This window comes from Etheostoma spectabile, unplaced genomic scaffold (genome assembly GCF_008692095.1).
Source record: "Etheostoma spectabile isolate EspeVRDwgs_2016 unplaced genomic scaffold, UIUC_Espe_1.0 scaffold00002094, whole genome shotgun sequence".
NCBI lineage: Eukaryota > Metazoa > Chordata > Actinopteri > Perciformes > Percidae > Etheostoma > Etheostoma spectabile.
This window is the reverse complement of record NW_022602853.1, coordinates 1-23,642: the sequence shown is the minus strand read 5'-3', so window position 1 is coordinate 23,642 and position 23,642 is coordinate 1. Positions and strand designations below refer to the sequence as shown.

The 23,642-nt window shown below is 41.1% G+C and overlaps 4 non-coding genes across 4 annotated transcripts; all 4 read right to left on the bottom strand.

Annotated features, from left to right (window-relative positions):
• Positions 1-3,885: 3,885 nt before the first annotated feature.
• trnae-cuc (transfer RNA glutamic acid (anticodon CUC)) lies at positions 3,886-3,957 on the bottom strand. Its single transcript has one exon. It is a non-coding gene; the product is annotated as a tRNA-Glu (tRNA).
• A 2,156-nt stretch (positions 3,958-6,113) lies between these two features.
• Positions 6,114-6,201, bottom strand: trnay-gua (transfer RNA tyrosine (anticodon GUA)). The gene is given in 2 exon segments: positions 6,114-6,149; positions 6,165-6,201. It is a non-coding gene; the product is annotated as a tRNA-Tyr (tRNA).
• An 11,819-nt stretch (positions 6,202-18,020) lies between these two features.
• trnal-aag (transfer RNA leucine (anticodon AAG)) lies at positions 18,021-18,102 on the bottom strand. The gene has a single exon. It is a non-coding gene; the product is annotated as a tRNA-Leu (tRNA).
• A 351-nt stretch (positions 18,103-18,453) lies between these two features.
• Positions 18,454-18,569, bottom strand: LOC116675657 (U5 spliceosomal RNA). The gene has a single exon (XR_004328501.1). It is a non-coding gene; the product is annotated as a U5 spliceosomal RNA (small nuclear RNA).
• Between the last annotated feature and the right edge of the window lie 5,073 nt (positions 18,570-23,642).

Genomic DNA, 23,642 nt, shown 5'->3' with positions numbered 1-23,642 from the left:
TTTCTTTCTTCATTTAAAAAAAAATCAAGGTTTGAGGAAAACATTACAGGATTTTTCTCCATATAATGGACTTCAATGGGGACCAATGGTTTGAGGGTTTTGAAAACGACCGTTTGTTTTGCTAGATAAGAACTTTATTTCTCTGCTGAGATCATGTCGAGACTTTGAAGCTACATTGAGACAGACTTGAACCCTCAAACCATTGGTCCCCATTGAAGTCCAGTATATGGAGAAAAATCCTGTAATGTTTTCCTCAAACCTTTTTGACTGAAGAAAGAAAGACATGAACATCTTGGATGACATGCGTGTTAGTAAATTATCAGCCAAAATGTTTTTAGAAGTGAACTAATCATTTAAGCATACCTTTTGAAATCTGATGAGCAGATCTACAGCTTGATATGCAGACAGCTTTCCCGGCCTCTTTCTACCTTGTGCAGATGGTGGTAGCAAATGTAGCAGCAGCAAGATGGCAGACATGTCACTGTCCCAGCCTACAAATAAGTGAATAAAAACCTGGTTAACATTATACCATAGTAGGCATTCAAATTGACAACTAGCACCAATATGGAAATGTACACTTCTCTACACACCTACTTAACCCACAATAAAAAGTAAAACAGTTCCATTCATACCATTCTCAACTTCAGCAGTTGACTCAGCATTGCGCATCAAATCCAAGAGTTCTGTGGTGGGTACAAGTCCATGGCTTTCCTTTATTACTTTTGCTTTGAAAGTTGTTGGCCACTTCTCCAAAAATTTGTTGGCCGTGGCCTCACCAAACAGAAGTCTGAAATCTTGTTCTATCTGCAATGTAACACACATAGACAGAAGTGATGAGTGATACATAATGCTACATTGGATATTTGGTGATGCAATGAATTATTAAGATGTCATACCAGTCCTGGTGTGTCCAGAAATCGTGGGAAGACCAAGAAGACATCTGATGATTTGGCTTCATCGTTGACCATTGCTTGCCGATATATGAAGGTCATTTTCATCTTCTCACGGACAGTCTTTTCATCAGAAGAGTGTTTTAAAAACAGCAATAGCTGCTTCCACATCCTCATCAGACAGCTCTCTATCATTGGCGAAGGGCTGACGACCACGGCCTGGCCCACCAACTTAAGAGAAAATACAATGTTAAGAACTAATTTCTGTACAATTCACAGGTTATAATCACATGTCACTGATCAGTAAACATACCTTTAGGAGATTTGCTGACTGAGGCACCTCTTTCCTCTGCTGATTTTCTCTGTATGGTCTTCAATCGCCATGCAAGCTATCCCGAACCACTCTCCGGATCGTAGTAATGTTCCTATGCAATTATAATATTTATAAAGGAGTACTATTAACATTTCAAACAGTGAATATGTGCATAATGTTGCACTAACCCATTTACTTACATATCCATGTTGTGAGTATGGGTCTTCTAGATAGGGAAACAAGGTTACTATCCCTGTGCATACATCACTCTAACACTTTTGGGGGGGGATGTCCTAGCAAATGAATTCAAAGTTAACATCATACTCAATTGACATTGCACAACACAATTTACATAATTAATAACTGTAAAATAATAACAATGTTTCTTTATAGCCCCTTAATGCTTACCCATGTGTTTCTGTCATCTCAGCAGCAAGTATGTTAATCATCTGTCTTCTGGTGGCATCTGTCAGAGATTTGGTTTTTCCATACTCTTGCATAATGCGTTCACCACCAGGTTTTGATGTTAGGATTTTTTCAATCAACTATAGGTGGAATAAAATGTGCTTTCCGTTATTGTGAAACCATATGTAATGTTGAAAAAAATACTTATCTAGAACACTTCCCATGGTGAAACAACATTCAGATTGGACTTAACAGCAATTTCCACCACTTACCGATTTTGCCTCGTAGTTTATGTGGCATGGCCTTTTAGGCTGGCTTCCTTCGTCAGCGGCTACTTCTTCAACAGGGTCACCCATCATTAAATTCAGGATGATGGTGTCATCAGATGTACCCGAGCATGATGATGATTGAGAGGCACCTGTTCATTATGAAATATGTACAAAATATAAACACATTACAAGAATCAGTTATTTTTAAGACAATAAATATTCTCATTCCGGCCTTTAAACTAAACAAAATAATTTGTGAATTGTCTGAATAAATACCAAGTCCTCCATTACCCAGCATGATTCTGAAAGTTCCAGGTGACTCCTTCACTATTTCTTCAAAAACCTCTGTGTCAACTTCTGTGTCTGACTGGTCATAAACCTTAATGTCTGGCTGCCTGCTTTCTGGTATGTTGAATTTTAGACACGCTGTTTAAAAAAGTTTAATAAAGAAAAAACATTACTTTGTCACAAGAATCAATGGTCATATTTAATTTTGTATTCAAAAAAAGATGAAAGACCTGCACCGGAGTTTGAACAGCAATGATTATTGACCTAACTAGATATCATAGCATAATAGGTTAATGCTGTATTATTTTGTTATTGGGTGATGTATATTGCTTTAACCTAATGTACCCACCTTCTTTCAAGAAAGCATCGAATGTCAGCTCAGACAGCTTGACGTATTTCTGCTCTTCCTCGAATTGAACACGCAACAGCATTTTGCCCCTGTTAACATAGAAAATATATTCAAAATCATAATTTAGGGCTAGTTCAAATAAAAGTTACCTATCAATTTCTCTCAGTACTGGCAATGCACTAGATGTTACACGGTTACAAAGGGCGGCTGAAGAAGACAAAGTTGTGCTGGTTGAATAACGTTTGGCTATTTTCTGCAGCAAATATAGGTTTAGGCTAGTTAAATTTTAGAGGCACGTACGTTGTCTCATTAGCTAACGTTACCAAATAGCTGTGCCAAAGTTAGATATTTTAGTTCGAACAGTAACCTTAACCCGTTAAAATAGCCATGTTAAACAAACACGTACATGCAATCAGTGATCTAATTATCGTTTATATAAGACCAACATTAACTATCAGAAGCATGCAATTGCTAACATTGCCAGTAACGTTATAACGTTATAAACAGATTAACGTTGCCTGGGAAGCTAGAAAATACATTAGCTATGAAAAGCTGTTAACTGTATTAAATATTTGTTGTTATAGCGACCGAGCTAACGTTATTTTACGCATAAATCGTTCATAAGTGAAAATATTGCAACACCACGTGATATTGAAATGTTGAAATCAACGACATGGATTGCTAGCTGGTTAACGTTAAGGTTACGTTAATACCCTTGACTCATATCAGCAAAACTTTAAAATTATGTAACTTAACGTTAAAAAATATCGTTTTGGTGTTAAAAACACAGGGATGTTACTTACCAAGTTGGTATAACGCTCATTCGCAGTCTTCCTCCACCGACATGTGCCAAACTTCAGCACAGCAGAATGGCGGATATTCATCACTGCGCGTAGAGTTGAAAATGCTACGTTTCTGCAGATTTTTACACTCACTTTTAACTCCACTGATAGAGCAACTTTACTCTTCAAAATGTTGAAAATACTCTATCTGGGTTAAAATATGTTTACTCTGAAATATTAACACCCCATTTTTTACTGTGTAGTCTCTTGACTTTGTAATGCCTTATGTCTACTGTAAAAATGTAAATTGAGTTGAGCCATAATTCATTTTTATTTCTACCTTTGCTTTTCCTACTGTGACATGTCAAAATGTCAAAAGTTGGATTGTTTGAAAGCCCATCTCTACACATCCATGTTCCACTCCCACAGGTGGTTTAACACGTGCTAGTTGTCCCTTAAATTACCAGTTTATTTTTGTAATTTATTGGTGTTTTTCTGTATTTAAAAAATACAGAAAAAAATCTGTAATGTTAAAAGGAAAATGTATGTAAAATTACAGATTTTTTTACAATGTGTCAAGTCCTGACCATTCCCTGACCGGGAATTGAACCCGGGCCGCGGCGGTGAGAGCACCGAATCCTAGCCACTAGACCATCAGGGATTAACAATCATCAAACCTATTTTTGTAGATGTGAGTTTCCTTTTCACTTACTGCAATGACTCATATTGTTTTAGGTGAGGAATGGCGCCTGGCTAGAGCTTCAGAAGGCAGGACATGACAGATTACACATCTGTCACATAGTCAGTTTGTATTCTTAAATACCAAGTCTCTTGCTGTTCCTTGACTAGTTGCCCCCACCCCAGCTTTGCATCGCTCCAGGTATGTAGAAAAAAATTCTCTTATGCACCTTTGCATTGCGCTAAAATGTCAAAATTTGAACCTGAATCCAAAATAACATTCCTCAACATTCACATACATTGGTTTTCAGTTAAAAAATGTGGGTCAGGGGTTTAGTTACTGTTTGAAAAAATGAAAAGAATAGTTATTGAGATAGAGGCAGATGAAGTGTTTATGACCCATCAATGATGACAAAAGTATACATCCGCTGTTGGGGATCTGATTTAAAGGAAATGATACTCTTTAAAAATGTCGGGGTTCTATCTTTAAACTAATGAGGAAGAATTTGACAAATCTAAATCAACCAAAACTAGTCCAGGAGCTTTCTCTTTTAAATGTAACACCTGTATCTGTCAAGGCCTGACCATTCCCTGACCGGGAATTGAACCCGGGCCGTGGCGGTGAGAGCGCCGAATCCTAGCCACTAGACCATCAGGGAGTCACATCTCTCAGAGTTATTTTTGTAGATGTGATTTTCCTTTGTGTGTAATTTAGCATCTTTCTCATCTTTTCTCTCATTTCCTCTTTTTTTCCTCCTTTTTCCTCTTCCTTTTCTTCTTTTTCCTTCGTCCCTCTCTCTTCCCCTTTTTCCTCTTCTTCCACCCCCCTATGAGACTGTTGATCCCCAGCTTTGGCGCAATGGATAAAGAGTCTGACTTTGGACTCTAGGTTTGACTCCTGGCTAGCTCGTACTGTCTTTAGCGACTAAATCTCTTGTTCGTCATTTCCAACTTTACCCCCCAGTACAAATTCTACAAAGAAAATGTATATCTATAAAGAGCCAAATGATGAGTAATTAAAGTAATCTAAGCCTCTTGGTGTCAGTCAACTACAGCAATAATAAGGCTCTTGCTGTTGTTTTTCTGTTTTTGCTTGCTAATCATCTTTCCTTGAAAAAAAATCTTTTCCCTGAAGGACAGAATCAGCAGTGCTAGATAAACCATCCATGAAATTTTCATTTGTTAGTCAACAATCTGTGAAAGCAGATACAAAGATACATTTCCTTGATGTGACTCCCTGATGGTCAAGTGGCTAGGATTCGGCGCTCTCACCGCCGTGCCCCGGGTTCAATTCCCGGTCAGGGAATTTACTTGAAGTATTCAGGTGTAACATTTGAAAGAATTTTTGGTTCATTTAGATTTGTCAAATTCTTCCTCATTAGTTTAACGCTAGAACCCCAACACTTTTAAAGAGTACCATTTCCTTTAAATCAGACCCCCGACAGCAGATGTATCCTTTTGTCATCATTGATGGGTCATAAACACTTCATCTGCCTCTATCTCAATAACAATTCTTTTCATTTTTTCAAACAGTAACTTGTAATGGAAATTTACATTTAACCAATGATTTTCATATTTATTATTCATGATAAGATCTCCAATGCCTCTCAGAGTATATGACTTCTGTATCTTTCCTCTGTGTCTTCTCCTTGTAGGAGACAACTGAATTTGTTATGTCTTTGCATTTTCCCACCAAGGAGGGCTCGCTGATTCCACTCGGAAATCAAAACAACAAGGAAGCAATTTCAAACAGCGGGGGTGAGTTAAAGTTTCAATTCTGTTGGATAAATTATTTAAATTGGACATTGAGATGGTTTGTGAGACAAATATTGACTGTGATTTAACTGAGGGATTCGGGGAAAGTTATATTTTGTTTTGTAAAACTTTGGGTTGCGTACAAAACAGGAGAAAGGAGGAGCTAGTTTTTTTCCAATTCTTCTGTTCACACTTGGCACTATTTCACATCTTCTGTCTGTAGTTCAATATTCTGTCAGGACTTAATTCTGTCTCCCCCACCTCTTCTTTTTTTCTTGTTCTGTCTTGGCAAGAAGTATTATGCTTTTGGGTCGTCTGTCCATCTCTACATCATAATCAGAAACACTTTATTGATCTGTGAAGGGAAACTCTTGAAAAGAGTGCTCCTTCGAGCCAGATTTGAACCAGCGACCTAAGGATTTCAGCTTTATGCTTCTACAGTCCTCCGCTCTACCAACTGAGCTATCGAAGGACTACAATGTAGATGAACACACTTCCCACTCTTGTTAATGTGAAAACACAGGACCCCCTGGAGGGCATTTCTGACTCATCAGGGGCTGTAGCTCAGTGATAGAGCGCACTTCACAGTCTTGGTGCCACAGTAAATACATGTAGATATATTAAGGTTTACTACATATTCGCTGTCACTCAAATCCATGACAAAGCATCTGTGACTGAATCCAGTTTAAAATCTCTATGTGTCAAAAATTAACATGTCTAACAGGATTTTAAACATTGACAGTAAAACATGAATGGTGCATTTCCCCACGAACATGCAAAAAATCAGTTTTCATCAGTTTCTGTGTGCACTGCTGCGTTGCTAAATGAAGGCGATAAATGAAGGAGATAAATAAAGGCGATAAATGAAGGAGATAAATAAAGGAGACTTCCCCACAATCGTGACAATTCCTCATTTGCCCTCTCACATCTGGCAGTTGGTAATTATTCGGCTGCTGGCGTTTCCTCCTCTTCCTCATCCCAGTCAGTCTCCGTGGTTTTAGTGCCAGGCTGAGACTTAACTCCCCAGTGGGACGTCATCGCCGAATTGACTTAATAAACCCGCGAACACCAAAAATGACCAAAAACTAACTTTTAAAACTATTTGGAGACATTTTTAAAAATGTTATGCATATCTTGAGTGCTTTTTGTACCCAATAATCAACAGTGGTGGTTAACTTGCAACATGGGCTTTAAGTCCAGTACTTGAGTGATTGTCCTCAGTCCCAATCCACCTCTGATTCATTAAGTGAACGGGGAGCTGTTGTTCCCCTCCTGGCCTCCAGGCGGCGACCTTCTTTCATTTTGAACTTTATTCTGAAAAACCCTGACTTGGAGGAAACCGGAAGTCTTGTTGCTTCACTGTGATCTCGGGCTGGCTGCAGGATAGCTGTGTTCTTTGTTATTAGTGAGTTTTAAGAAGACAGAGCTCCAGGTGAACCCGCACACACTCAGGTTAACACTTTGATAACTGCCCTTTACACGCCAGTGTGTTGTAGCTTTTGTGTGTGTTGTAGCGTTTGTGTGTGTGTTGTAGCGTTTGTGTGTGTGTTGTAGCGTTTGTGCGTGTGTTGTAGCGTTTGTGTGTGTGTTGTAGCATTTGTGTGTATTGTAACTTTTGTGTGTGTGTTGCAGCTTTTGTGTGTATTGTAACTTGTGTCTGCGTGTTGTAGCTTTTGTGTGTGTGTGTTGTAGCTTTTGTGTGTGTGTTGTAGCTTTTGTGTGTGTGTTGTAGCTTTTGTGTGTGGGTGGTAGCGTTTGTGTGTGTGTTTTAGCGTTTGTGTGTGTGTGTGTGTTGTAGCTTTTGTGTGGGTGTTGTAGCTTGTGTGGGTGTTGTAGCATTTGTGTGTGTGATGCAAGGCAAGGCAGTAATGTAGAGCTTTTGTGTGTGTGTTGTAGCTTTTGTGTGTGTGTTGAGCAGGGGGAGGAGGGGCTGGTGGGCTTGTTGTAATATTGATGTTGAGGGTCGTTGAAGGTGGCAGGCTGGGGGGGAGTAGGTTAGGGGAGGTGTGAAAGAGGGGGCTGGGGGGGTTGAAGAGGGCGAGGAGGCAGAGTCCAATCTGTTAAAACCAGATTCAGCTAATCTGCCCAGTCCTGGTCTCCGCTGGCTTGGTCCCCCCCCCCCCCCCTCCCTTCCCCCCCCCTCTGCTGTGGCCTGAGATGTTCTGTAGCCCTCTCCAGACGTCCCTGGTCTTGTTCTGTTCCAGACTCTTTTCTAATTTCCTCCCATAGATGACCTTCCCCCTCCTGATCTTGAGCCGGAGTTCCTTCTGGACTCTGTGCAGCTCCTCTCTGTCCCCTGATGCAAAGACCCTCTTCTTCTCATTCAGCAGGGCCTTAATCTCAGAGGTCCCCCAGGGTTTGTTGTTGGGAAAACACTGGACCAACTTGGAGGGCCCGGTGTTCTCCACACAGAAGTTCATCTAGTCTGTGATGCATTGGGTCATGCTGTCAGTGTCGGTGCCGGGGGGTGCAGAGTGCTTCCCAGTCTGTAGTTTCAAAGCAGTCTCTGAGCCTATCACTGACCTCCTCAGACCACTGCTTAACAAGCCTCTCCACAGGTTGTTGTTTGGTCCCCACAGGGGGTAGTCTGGGACCAGGTGGACCAGGTTGTGATCTGAGCGGGAGCGGGGGGGGGGGGGGTGTATGCATCTTTGATGTTTGCATACAGTAAATCCAAAGTTGTGACGACCCTGGTGTGGCATTTAACATACTGGGTGAAGGGGAGGGGGGGAGCAGAGGACAGGGAAACATGATTGAAGTCCCTGGAGATGAGGAGGAGGGAATGGGGGTGCTGGTTTTGAAGTTGAGAGACAACAGTGTGAATCTGATCTGTAGCTGCAGCAGCAAAAGTTCACGCAGCCACGTCTCGGTGAAGCACATGAGGCTGCACCCCCGCTACTCCCTTTGCAGCCGGGTCAGCGCCGTCAGCTCCTCCAGCTTGTGTGTGCGTGTTGTATCATTTTGTGTGTGTGTGTGTGTGTGTGTGTGTGTGTGTGGTGTGTGTGTGTGTTGAACCGTGTGGGCCACCGTAGCAGTGTGAGGGGAAATGACCTAATAAAGTTGTGTGTGTTAACTCCAAAGTCCATGTTTTCCCTTTAGATTTCTTCCTGGTGTAAGAAGCCACAGTGGAGAGCTGCTGGACTTCAGGACCAGAGAGGAATGGAGGAGGACAACCAGGACCAGGAGCAGCGGAGCAATGAGGTCCCCAGAAGACCAGCAGCAGACTGGGCCTCTGATAGCAGCCATGTTCAGGTCAGTGTTCTCCTATCATAGAACCTTCCTGGCTTGGCCCTGGTGTCTGCCACTGTTCCACCAAATGCTCTCTCGTGTCAAAACTCCTTAGGTGAAAGAAAAAAAATGCAAACAATGAAGTGACTTTTAGACATTTATTTTAGTCCTTAAAATGGAAATGTTTCATTCACAGGATCTCAAACATAACATGTAACATCCCAAAATAAAATGCAAAAATGTTTTTAGGATGTCATGTCCAATATAAAAAACATTTATATAAATTTTATTAACATCTTCATACCAAGAGAACAGTCAACAATAGCAAAGAATAAATACAATAGCACTATTTATCTTTCAATTTATGAACATATCATGAGCAATGGCTCGTCTCGCTATAATGTCTTTATGCTTCCTGTAAATATGTTGTCAGAAAGACTTTACCACACGTTATGGCAAAATGTGGCTCATGTGCATGGACAAGTCCGTTGTGCTGGGTTAACTCCACCAGTGTGAAGGCTCTTCCAGAGCATTTAGGACAGCTGAATGGTGGAGGCATTGCTGCTGTTGATCAAGCTAAAATGATGATTACCGTGGTCAATGATGACGGTGGCTGATCCTGCAAGAGATATCACATCATAATGTAATATTCACTCAGTTACATTGCAGAAATCTGCCACAAACATTCATAAAAAGATTTGTTTTAAACACACACACACACACACGTTCTGTGTTGTCATAAAGAAAACTAGAGACAAGAAGATTTGAATCTAGTAAAATATAGTCAGCTAGAATTCACTCACACCTCCCATTAGTTCTTCTAACCCTTGTGTCATTATCTCTGCATCCCCCCTTGGGTCTACTAAAGGCACCTTCAGCAGACGGCAAGCTGGCGACCAGAGCAGGAAAGAAGGGCAAGAAGGAGGAGGAGGTGGAAGAGGAAGAAGAGGAGTATGTGGTGGAGAAGGTTTTGGACCACAGAGTGGTGAAGGGAAGAGTAGAGTTTCTGCTGAAATGGAAGGGGTTCTCAGACTAAGTATGAGTGTAGAACATTAATGCTTGGTGTTCTTGGTCCTGAGATAAATAATATATTTACATATTGCAAATAAGTGTCAGCATGGTATCGTGCCCTCAAAGTTGAAGGTTTGGTATTTTGATACTACGTTGCAGACCCACAAATAACCTTACAAGATGGCAATAGAAAAAAGGAATAAAAGGAATGATAATTAGCGTGAGAATGGATTGTCTAAAAACAAAGTGTGAGGAGATGTTCTTCTGTCTGCACTCACCTTTCCAGTGAGGAGAACACATGGGAGCCACAAGACAACCTGGACCTGGACCTTATCACCGAGTACCTGCAGAAACACAAGGAGATGGAGGAGAAGAAGAAGAAGAAGAAGAAGAAGAAGGAGGGCAAGAGGAAAGGTGTCAGGGAGGAGGAGGTGAGTGAAGGAAAGAGGTTACTCCAGACTGAAGAGTCCCAGAAATCTAATTTCAATATTAATGAATGCACACAGAGGGTTTCACAAATGTCTTTTAGGATTTATATATTATACCGTAATTCCTAAAAGAAAAACCGGTAGTCAAGCGGTGGCCCTCTGATAGTGGTTGGGGGGGCAACACGGATAAATAAAGGCCGGGAAAAATCAGTGTGGATAATCTCCTCGGTGCCTTTCATATAATGTGTCAGGTTTATCGTATGTACATTTCTACCAATTTAACTTCAACAATATAACAGATTCAACAATATATTCACACTTTGTTTTTCTGGATTATTGTTCTCATGTAAAGTATTATTTTTTGGGATCAAATTTTTATTTTGATCTAATTAAGAAACAAAGAGTGCCAACCAGGGTTAGGCAACAAAAAGGCCACTTCAATTCAATTTGATTTATATAGCGCTAAATCACAACAACAGTTATCTCTTTGCGCTTTCCATAAAGACAAAGAGCAGGTCTAGACACGTCGGTCAGGTGTTGGATGCCATTTCAAGGCATTTGAAATCATTTTTGCAGACCAGCTTTGCTGAGCTTCAGAAATGCTTGATGAAATGGAGCTTGTGTGGACAATACCACATTCCACTACCATATTACTTACACAATACTGCTTGCTATACAAGTTTTATTTAGCAAAAACGACAACCTAAAGCAAAAGGTCAAAGGTCAACTGGTGCCCCTCATTGCTAATGCCTATCATGAACAATGGTTCCAATTTACTTTACTAGAGTAGAGCTGTTCCAGCAACATGAAGACAACACGGTAACGCCTACAGATACCGATGAGAGCTAAAAATCTGTGGGAATATGTTTATATATTTACAACTCTCCCGGCACTAAAAATCCTGGATGGTCCCCCATTTGTTACCGGCTGGCTAAAGGCTGGCAACAAAATGGAGGCCACACATAAATTGATCAAAAGTAGTTTGTTTATCACAAACTAACCAACACTGAATGCTACATTTCCCATAATGCAACTCCATAATAGTGATGTTGGCAGATAATTAAGAAAGGTAACGCATCAGTCAAACAATGTTCCATAGACATGCTCTAAATGTTGTTTATAGTTTAAGATAGAGCTCTACAGTATGGCACCTCACTAACTCACTCTCTTGGTTTTTCTGTCTGTTGATAGAAACGGAGAGGAAGAGGAGTCAAACGTCACCGCTGTCAGCAGTGTGACAAATCCTTCACATCAGGATATTTAAAGATTCATCAGAGAGTTCACACTGGAGAGAAGCCTTACAGCTGTGATCAATGTGGGGCAGCTTTCACGCTACAGAGTACCCTAAAAACACATCAACGCATTCACACTGGAGAGAAGCCGTACAGCTGTGAACAATGTGGGGCAGCTTTCACGCTACAGAGTACCCTAAAAACACATCAACGCATTCACACTGGAGAGAAGCCTTACAGCTGTGATCAATGTGGGGCAGCTTTCACGCTACAGAGTACCCTAAAAACACATCAACGCATTCACACTGGAGAGAAGCCGTACAGCTGTGAACAATGTGGGGAAACATTTTCTCGTAGTGGTAACCTTAAATCTCACCAGCGCATTCACACTGGAGAGAAGCCGTTCTGGTGTGAACAATGTGGGGAAACCTTTTCTCGTGGCAATGCCCTTAAAGCTCACCAGCGCATTCACACTGGAGAGAAGCCTTACAGCTGTGAACAATGTGGGGCAGCTTTCACGCTACAGAGTACCCTAAAAACACATCAACGCATTCACACTGGAGAGAAGCCTTACAGCTGTGATCAATGTGGGGCAGCTTTCACGCTAAAGAGTACCCTAAAAACACATCAACGCATTCACACTGGAGAGAAGCCTTACAGCTGTGATCAATGTGGGGCAGCTTTCACGCTAAAGAGTACCCTAAAAACACATCAACGCATTCACACTGGAGAGAAGCCGTACAGCTGTGAACAATGTGGGGAAACATTTTCTCGTAGTGGTAACCTTAAATCTCACCAGCGCATTCACACTGGAGAGAAGCCGTTCTGGTGTGAACAATGTGGGGAAACCTTTTCTCGTGGCAATGCCCTTAAAGCTCACCAGCGCATTCACACTGGAGAGAAGCCTTACAGCTGTGATCAATGTGGGGCAGCTTTCACGCTACAGAGTACCCTAAAAACACATCAACGCATTCACACTGGAGAGAAGCCGTACAGCTGTGAACAATGTGGGGCAGCTTTCACGCTACAGAGTACCCTAAAAACACATCAACGCATTCACACTGGAGAGAAGCCTTACAGCTGTGATCAATGTGGGGCAGCTTTCACGCTACAGAGTACCCTAAAAACACATCAACGCATTCACACTGGAGAGAAGCCGTACTGGTGTGAACAATGTGGGAAAACCTTTTCTCGGAGTAGTAGCCTTAAAAGACACCAGCCCATTCACTCTACCTCGTTGTGAACATGTTCCAGAGCCAAGCTGTTTCTTCCTCCTCATGCCCTGATAGCTGTGTTGTTATATTCTGATCTTCTCTCCACATTGAAGGCTGACCAGCAGTAACTATCTTCTGAGCAGCATGTATGTTATTGTGGATCAGCTGGACTGTTTTCTGTCTTTCCTCAGAACTCTTTACCATTTAGGCACCAGATTCGGTGCCTGAACCCATCCTTTTAAAAATATATTTTTTAAATGTATGTGAAAAAAAAGGACCACAAAAAGACAGTCAGCAACATTTAAGAACGGCTTGTTTATTTCTATATGGTCCAAATTAAATGTAAGAAAAATGTAATAATACTCCATTAAATTGCTGCTAAACGACAAAAACAACCACTAGATGGAAAAAGGCAGCGCTGGTATTTCAGTAGCACCGAAATGAGGCCCCAAAATCCCCGTTACTAATCAGTCCGATAGATACCGGGTGATAAGGCACCGGTGCCGTACTAGCACCGGGTTCGTTACCCAACCCTAACCACAATGTACCCACCGTGGGAAGGAGAAGGCCCAAAGGAGAAACATTAAAACGTTTAAAGACATGTTTGAAACTTTTTTTATTTTGGTTTTATTTTGTAAAAACTTTCTTCTCATCTCTAGAAACATACAATTTTTTTGGGCTGACATGATGTCAGTGTAATTTTCATTTTAGGAATACATTTTTGTCACCCTTATAATGTAAATTGGTCCAAACAGTCCTCTCATCATTACCAAGTTATTGTTGTTTTGTAGTTTCTTATGTTTGTATTGTACTGCTAAAATTGCCTAAATGTTTAATAAGGGCAATAAAGTGCAATTTGTTTACCTTTTATGAATGCAAGCCTTTTTCTCAGCTAAAAGAAAACAAGGTGCTCTTCTGAAAATGCAAAATCTAAATCAGTTCATCTGTCATGTTGTCGTCCTTCCTGGTCTTGGTGTAGCTATGTATGTTTTCAAAAACTGGCAGATGATCACTGACATCATTTGTTATTAGTCGACTTTCAACTTTATAGACAGTGACGTTGGTAAATATATTATCAATTAGTGTAGCACTATTGGTTGTAATCCTGGTTGGTCGAATGATTGAGGGATACAAACCGCTACTGTACATCAGATTGATCAGAATCAGCTTTATTTGCCAGGTATGACATACAAGTATACATACGAGGATTTGACTTAGGTTGGAGCAAGCCTCCAGGCGGCAGCTGTGGAACAGCGCCACCACACGCTTATCTCGAAAAGAAACAATGCAGACAGCAACATGGTAATACAAAATCACAACATAATGCACAGTTCATGTGGACACACATGTGTGTGAGATAATGACTTGTGTGTGCGAATGTGTGGGCGTCAGACTGACTATGTTGATAAAAGCTCAGTTCATCGGCGTGACCTTGAAGAGATAACCAGAGTACAGGACGAGATAGAATGGCCAGCTGCTGGTTGTTTTCCTGCTCGGGTGAAGGGTTGCGGGGAGGGGGGTGTGGGTAGTTGATCAGTTGCAGTTCAATTTAGGTTGACTCGGTGGAATTTATCCGAATCAATGTCCATCACTCAATTGTTACCGACCTCAGCGTCATGCGAGCATCCATATCGCGTAGTGATTTTTGCAGTCCATCTACCTTCTCTGCCAGATGTAAAACCTTCATCCTCTCAATCACTCCATGTAGGCACTCTTTAAGTTCCCCAGACAGCTTGTGGGTGAAATTGCTGGCGGCTGTCTTACCAATTTTAGGGTAGGTCAGCGAGACCCCAAGGCCGATGATCAGGAGCGCCACCAACAGAATTCCAATTATCCAAATGTCTTCAACGTGCATTTTTCTTAGGCGGCATATTCTCCTGGGCCTGGTGGTAGCTGGCTGCACCAGAGCCCCTGAGATGTCAGGTTTTCATTCTCCACCTCTTAGTCGGATCTGGCCATGTCGTAAATAGTAGAGGCGAGGCCTCAAAATTGAGAATATATTGGGGCGTGATATTTAAATTACAATCGTTTCCAGCTGCTGCATTTATCAATGTACAATCATTCTTACTCTCTGATTGGAGTGATACGAACGTTTCATGAATCTCACGTAAAGCCTGTCGTAAGAGGATTTCTGTGCTCATGTCTGTGCTGGTTTCTATGTTAGGTTGATAAATGAGGGCCATTAGCTCTAAGGATGTGCTTCAATACATAACTGAAGTGAACACACTAATGAGAAGCACAATGGTGTTATGTCATAAGCTAAAGCATTTTCCCAAGCTAAAAGAAAACAAGGATCTCTTCTGGAAACGCACAGCTGGGAGTGCTTGAGAGCACTTTTGAGGTGCAGTGTGATTTTTCGGCTTCGGGTGTGTTTAGGTGTGAGCCCAAATAGTTGTTGAACGACAAAGACAAGACAGCGATCAGGTGGTAGAACCGGGGTATTGAAGTCCCGTCCATGCAACCAATGGATGTGATTTAAAACCTGTATACAGCCCAACCAGCAAAGATATTAGCAGAGAATGGTTTCAATCCATCAACCTTTGAGTTATGGTCCCAGCATGCTTCCGCTCCGCCGCTCTGCTGAAGTGCACCCCAGATGGGACTCAAACCCACACTCCACCGGGTCTTCCGCAGGAATTCTTGAGCTAAAACGCCCTAAACTGATTCCTAGTCATTTCCTATGGTACTGCTAAACCACTACGGATGTAATATGTCCTTGGACACTAGAATGCGCACTGGAGGCGTTTTTGCCCCGGAGCAGTTTAGCGAGTGAAGCTTCCGGCCCCTCTCAGTGCTCGTGTGGACAGTGGATTTACAGCACACAGCGACTGAGCTCCACTGAACATTACGCTAAAAGGTAAGTTATTTATATGATTATGAAGGAAAAGATGTTAAATGACAAAACGTGTAATTAAATTTTATGTTGTCCCTGTCTGACGTTTTCTGTTTTAACGTTACATGAATGCTATAAAGTTAGTCACTGTTCCTGTTTACGCCACTTTCGGATGGATACATGTTAACTACAGTTAATTTAACGCTAACCTTAAACCGTGGGTTGATTTATATGTTTGTTTATTGTCTATTTACCTTTGTGGTGAGTAGAAATTGGCCTTGTATTAAGTCAAAATGTAATAAGTCAAAAGCATTACTATGTGACTTAACGTTAATGCTCATTCAAGTTATTATCATATAATTTAGCATGAACTCAGTGCTACGTGAACATTACCATTTAGCTTTAACGTTACCAGCCCGTTGGATACTAATGTCAGCTAATGTAATGACACACTATGAATGGACATTCTTAATTTGAATTATGTAAATTTGTTGTATTTTCTTCGCCGTTGACGTGACATCGGTTGTTGCTATCAGCCACCGTTGTAATTCTACAGCTTAAACATGTCTTCTGTTTTCTGGCAGTTTTACACTTAGCTAGTGTTTAGATCCAGTGGTGAAATGTAACTAATATACATTTACTTAAGTAGGCTACTGGAACTGTAACGATACTGCTACTCATACTCTAATGTCACATCTCAGAGGGATTTGTAGGCTACTTATTAATTGCTCTACAGTTTTTACAGCTTTGCAGTTTGAGGTTATTATTAATCAACACATACATTATGATGTATTATTATAGATTAAACTACCCAACTGGTGATAAAGTAATTAAAATCAGCTCCAACTTACCAGCTGCAACATTACAGTGAAACGTCTGCCCAAAACTTGTCTATTGTTGTTTCTGAGATCAACAATAACTTGGGAAGTTGAATAGTTATGGCTTACCCGGTAATATTAGAGAAGAGCTCTCAATGCCACTGTAAGCGGAAATTTTAGAAAAAAGTTACTTTACACTTTAAACTGTTACATCTCCTCTGAATCACCATCTGAAATTTTCAAGCCTCATTGGCATGCCAACCACCATCTACAGCAGGTAAATCACTGGCTAGCTATGCATGAGTACCTCATACCTTTTACCAGGTTCAGGTGGTTAATAGTTATGTTCAAATGAAGCTTCATTAATCTTTCTGAACAATGTTCTTCATTTTATGAACGCATTCACTCAGTAGTGTTTTATTATTGGTTGTGCATCTGTGTAGGAATATGAGCCGAGTATTCGGCTGAAACGAGTATCCTGTACGGATAAAGCACTTTTGCCGAGTACAAGTATTATACGAGTAATACGAGTCAATATCTGTGCTCGGATCGAATACAACTCCTCAGCCGACCGCAACTCGGCTCACTCACACACACAGAAAACGGAGACAAGCGCTCCCTCTCTCTCTCTCTCTCTCTCTCTCTCTCTCTCTCTCTCTCTCTCTCTCTCTCTCTCTCTCAGTCAATCAGGTCCGCGGTCTTTTCCGTTAACGTTTAGGGCTTCTTCAGCTTCAGATTTGTAATTTACTTTTTGTTTGCAGTACTTACTTTACCAGTAGGATTCTGGTAAACATGGGGTTTCAAAAATGCTGCCTGGTTTAAATGTGACTCCCGTTGCGTCTCTGCCGTCGGAGGTCTTTTTTTATTTATTTATTATTTTTTTACCGTCTGCTGGCTTCATTAAAGTCAATGCAGATCTGAGAAACAGCATCTGATCAACCCATATCAATTGCATGCTTAGAATAACATACCGGTTAAAGCCCCTCCCTTTTCAAGACAACCCGACCCACTTCCGGGTTAAATTCTGTCCACTTTTGGGTTAGGCCCCGCCCAGTCCGAGTACAGATACGGATACAAATACAGATACAGATAATGTACTCGCTCATCCCTAGTATAAAGGTTGTGTAATACAGAGAAAGACAGAGATGACAGAAAGACAGACTCAAACGGTACATGGGTTTTATTGTTTTATTTCTTTAATGTTAATTCCTTATGTAATAAAGAGAAAGGCAGACTCGAACGGTACATGTGTTTTCTTAATTGATGTGAATAAGAGTCCAAGGAGACGAAAGGTACGTTTTTAAAAAATAGAGTCATGAAGGGTAGTGACACTGAGGGTGATCACGAAAGTGCCTAAGGTGGCAGACCAGGGTGGTGGTTCCCCTCTTCAAGAAGAACAGCATCTGCCCATTCCAGGAGTATCACACTGCTCAGGCTCCTTGGTAAACTCTACTCCAAGCTGCTGGAAAGGAGGATTTAGGCAATCCTCAGCAAGGAGTGTACCAATGTATGTAACATTTCAGCAAATGGCAGTGGTGGGATTTGAACCCACGCCTCCAGAGAGACTGGAGCCTTAATCCAACGCCTTAGACCACTCGGCCACACTACCTATAAAAATCAGATCCCCACATTGTGACAAACACAGGGAACGTAAATAACGGATTACAGCACAGTTGTTCATTTACCATTCAAAAACAAAAGTGCAAACATGAAACACATACTACTTATATATTGCAGCCATCCTGATCACAGCCACGGGGGAGGGGATCGGCATGTACTTTCTTACCAGCAAGTTTCTGGAGGTCCAAATGGCATCTTTCATGGTGGCCAGGGTGAGCCACTGATTTGCAAAGTCACATGCTGGTATCTGTTTCTTTGGCCTCGCCCCATATAGCACTAGCTGTCTGTGAGGACCTGAGTCTAGTTAAGGACAGCATATTTGTTTTTCACAAGTACAAAAGGCTCGGCCATACAGCAAAGCCCACCCAAACTAGTTTTAGCTCATCTGTGTTCCCCTCCAAGGAAGTCTTTAGTAAAAGGCAAAGACTTATGTGTTATGAAGAGAAACCAGAGTGAGTACAGCTGTCTGCTCGAGAGCAGCTGAAAACCCTAGTCGACCCAGTTAAAACCGTCGCGGTAAAATTGACTTGGTGTGCCGCTTTCCAAACTAAAATGATAAGAGGCAACTTGGTAGACTCCTTACTGATGTTTATATCTGTACTCACAATGCCCTGTTTTTAAAACACCAGCCAGTCACAAGTGTAACATGTCAATAATCAATTTGTTAGTAATCAGGAAGTTCAGATTACCACAGCAGAGTGGCACAGCGGAAGCGTGCTGGGCTCATAATCCAGAGGTCGATGGATCGAAACCATCCTCTGCTAATTCCTATGCTTTGTATCAGCATGAAGTCTATTTCCATGTTTAACATAGCATCTGTTGCTGCAAGTGTCTGAAGTGAAATGCCTCCACCTGCTGAAGAGTAACTTAATTGCATGACAAGTTGATTTTCATCCATATATGGAAACTACAGTACTCATACCTGCTGTAACACCTATAAAAACTGGAGCATTACAAAATAAATATACTGCACCACAGTACAGGTACAACAAACTGGAGTGTGATGCCATATACTACAGTACAGTACATAAATACAGTGAAACTGTAAAACATGTACATTTAAAGTGCTTGTTGGGCTGTCTGATAGCCTGAGGTATAAAAGACCACTGAGCTACATCCCCGGAAGATTTTCAGTTTTTTTTGGATTGTTTTCTGAGATATACTTAGACTTATCTTTATTAATCCTTTTGGGATGACTCCCGCAAGGAGATATAAATATCACTGAATAAAAGAAGAAACTGTGGTAAACATGTAATGGGAATGTTGTATATGGCTTCAAACCTATGGTATGAATTATAGTCGAAAAGTAACACACTACTGTTGCCTTTCTGCTGGACATACAACGTTCACTGCAAATCTTGTAACACAAACTGAAATAAATGCTGAGAGATGCATTGGTGGAGACTGGTGGTATCCAGTAACTATGAGACAACACAATATTGTTCATGAAACAAATCCCCAGTTTGGTATTCTGTGATGTGTCTTTGATTTAATACTATTCTCATTATCGGCAGGATTCGAACCTGCTGGGGAGACCCCAATGGATTTCTAGTCCATCGCCTTAACCACTCGGCCACGACAACCTGAAAAGCAAGCAATACCTGTTTACACAAATGTTCATAATCTTTGCAATTGGTTAGTAGTAGTTACCAGACACGGGCAATGTGCAAATCGTAGTGCGCTGCCTGTGTCTGTGGATCCTTGTGGAGACAGCTTGATTGATTGATATGCTCCCTTATTTTACCATAACAGAGATCTAATATTTTATCAAATCGGGTTGGGCAAGTAACCTTTCTGGTTACTTCTTGACACATAAAGCTAGTAACCACACAATGAAAACTTCTGCAATGGCTGGGAGTCAAACCCATGTCAACTGTTTGGAAAGCAGCGATGCTCACCACTATACCACCATTGCTGGACAAACTTGGATTTTTCTTTTTGTAAATTAAGGCATTAAGATCAATTTCCAAAAGATGATTGTTTTAATTCTTCTTTTTAGTCCACTTCAGCATGGGTTCCTAAACGCATGCATACCTGTACGCATGTATACCTGCATGCATTTAAAAATGTAGGCCAAGTATGTACTTAAAATGAAAAGAAACAGAGCCGTATCGACGCAAAAAAAAAGAATTTCACAGCAGAAAGCACCACTTTAAGGACAAACAGTAGACTTAAAATGAAATTGTAATTGCACTGCTTTGAAAATAGTAACAACCTCTTCATCACAAATCTTGGTGTAGTCTTGGACTCTGACAACAGCCACATTAAGACAATTACAAAGTCAGCCAATTATAACTAGGGTTATCGTTGGGCTGCTCTATGGTCTTCTGCAGAAGGATAAATCCCAGAGCTTGCTCAATCCAGGTTATTTAAGCAAGTGCAAGCATTGCAAGTGCAATGCAGTGCAAGCATTTGAAGCCATATACACCATTACATTACATATTTCACCCAGGTTTCTTCTCTTATTCAGTGATCTCAAAAAAGTTTTTAAAAATCTCAAAATCTTTGGGGATGTAGCTCAGTGGTAGAGTGCATGCTTTGCATGTATGAGGACCTGGGTACCTGCCATCTCCAACTAGTGATGTTGTCCAGTCTGTAAAAGAGAAGAAGATCTTATCTGACAAAGGAAGCAAATTGGACAGTATTGACTGGAAGGTTCCGTGGTTTAATAGTTAGCACTCTGGGCTCTAAATCCAGCGTTCTGAGTTCAAATCTCAGTGGAACCTGTTTTTAAGCCACAGCACAGGTGAAAAAGATCAACTTTTCAACTTTTCACATCTAGTTTAAAGTGAGCTTACAGGTTTAATGTCCTTGGCCATTTAGACTGTAAACAGTATGTTGGTGGGGGCATGTTGAGGAGTCACCTGGTCGTTAATGTAATCAGAAGGAGCTCCAAAGACAGTACTGACTGGAGGTGATAGGCTTTGAGTTACATGGGGATACACACTTTGCATTCAGTCTAGTAATCACCATAAATTAGGGATCACTGAAATTTGAACTTGTGTTGCTGCAGTCAGAGTATACAGTGCTCATCCTGAATGACAGTATAGTACATCAGAACTGCTTGTTGAATGGTCTATTAGCTTTGGAACCCCCCTTTCCCCACAGCTTTCAATTGTCAGATATGGGTGTGGGAGTGGGCACTGTGTCCAAATCTTTTTGTGTAAAAAAAACAACTAAAGAAGTCTCTTGGATGAGAGACAAAACTTCTGCGAAGAACCTTTTACCAAGTCCAGTTGCCCTTGGCCTTGTTGTAAACCTTTGCAGTAACAGCATGGATCAGGAACCAAAATGGACACATCTGGACTCAATGTGGGCATTGTACGGCAATATTTGACACTGTTAGACCATGAAGACAGTTATCAGTTATTTCCCTCTGGCAGGTATATTTGTGGACTCAGTTGGACATTTTGAAGATAATTGCACAATGTTGACCCAATTGTCAGTCTATTTCTCATCTGGCAGGGACATTTCTGGATTCAGGTGGACATTGTGGACAGTAACATTGGTGGATCTTGATTCCCACCATAGGATTTGGCCTGTATTGCACATTGCCTTCACATCCCGCGCAATGTATTGCCATTGTCAAGCACATTGCCACCCTGGTGACTTTCTTCCATGTCTCCATGAACGCCCATATATTTGGACTGACAGTTGAGAAACCTTCCTTGTTAACTATGACATTAGACTGAGAACCTACTATATCATGACATGTTTAATTTACTATATCATAATTTTTTGAGACATGTCCAAGTGGGCACATGCTGAATCAGTCAGGATGGCCGAGCGGTCCAAGGCGCTGCGTTCAGGTTGCAGTCGCCTCTGGAGGCGTGGGTTCAAATCCCACTTCTGACAACCAGCAATTTCATCTGGAACTAATGTCTGAGACATGATATGGGAATAAAGGACTTAGCAGTACTTATATTAAGAGGACATGAATGTGCGTGTAAAACACATGTAAAGTTACCATGTGTTTGTACACAGTAGACATATCTACTGCTGTATTCACTGTCTGTGTCAAGTCCTTCAAAACCTGTTCTTGACTTGCTTTTTCCCATCCTCTGAACGATTAACTAACTAAATGACTTACAGAATATGATGTCAATAATGGTATGTGTTGGATTCAGGTCCAAATTTGGACATTTTAGTGCAATGCAAAGGTGCATAACAGATTGCTTTCTACTTACCTGGAGCGATGCAAAGCAGGGGTGGCCAACTAGTCAAGGAACAGCAAGAGACTTGGTATTTAGAGAATACAAACTGACTATGTGACAGATGTGTAATCTGTCATGTCCTGCCTTCTGAAGCTCTAGCCAGGAGCCATTCCTCTTCTAAAACAATATGAGTCATTCCAGTAATGAAAAGGAAAACTCACATCTACAAAGATAAATTTTAACAAAAGTGACTCCCTGATGGTCTAGTGGCTAGGATTCGGCGCCTCACTGCTGTGGCCCGGTTCAATTCCTGGTCAGGGAATGGTCAGGACTTGACAGATTCAGGTGAAATATTTAAAAGAGTAAGTTTGGACTTGTTTTTAGATTTGTCAGATTCTTCCTCATTAGTTTAAACGTTAAACCCCAACACTTTTAAAGAGTACCATTTCCTTTAAATCAACCCCCGACAGCGGATGTCTCCTTTTGTCATCATTGATGGGTCAAAACACTTCATCTGCCTCTATCTCAATAACATTCTTTTCAGTTTTTCAAACAGTAACTTGTAATGAAAATTACATTTAACCACTGATTTTAATATTAATTATTCTATAAGATCTCCAATGCCTCTCAGAGTATATGACTCTGTATCTGTCCTCAGTGTGTTCTCCTTGTAGGAGACAACAGAATTTGTTATGTCTTTGCATTTTCCCACCAAGGAGGGCTCGCTGATTCCACTCGGAAATCCAAACGACAAGGAAGGATTTCAAACAGCGGGGGTAAGTTTAAGTTTCAATTCTGTTGGATAAATTATTTAAATTGGACATTGAGATGGTTTGTGAGACAAATATTGACTGTGATTTAACTGAGTGATTCGGGGAAAGTTATATTTGTTTTGTAAACACTTTGGCTGTATACAAAACAGGAGAAAGAGAAGCTAGTTTTTTTTCTCCAATTCTTCTGTTCACACTTGGCACTATTTCACATCTTTTGTCTGTAGTGCTCTATTCTGTCAGGACTTAACTCTATCTCCCCGACCTCTTCTTTTTTTTTTCTTGTTCTGTCTTGGCAAGAAGTATTATGCTTTGGGTCATCTGTCCATCTCTAGATCAGAAAGACTTTATTGATCTGTGAAGGGAAACTCTTGAAAAGACTGCTCCTTTGAGCCAGATTTGAACCAGCGACGTAAGGATGTCAGATTCATGCTACAGTCTACAGTCCTCCGCTCTACCAACTGAGCTATCGAAGGGCGACAAAGTAATGAATGACCATTTCCCATTGTTGTTGATGTTAATAACACCCCCCCGGAGGATTTTCTGACTCATCAGGGGCTGTAGGAAAAACAGGAAGGGCAAGGAAAAAGCCAATAGCTACATCC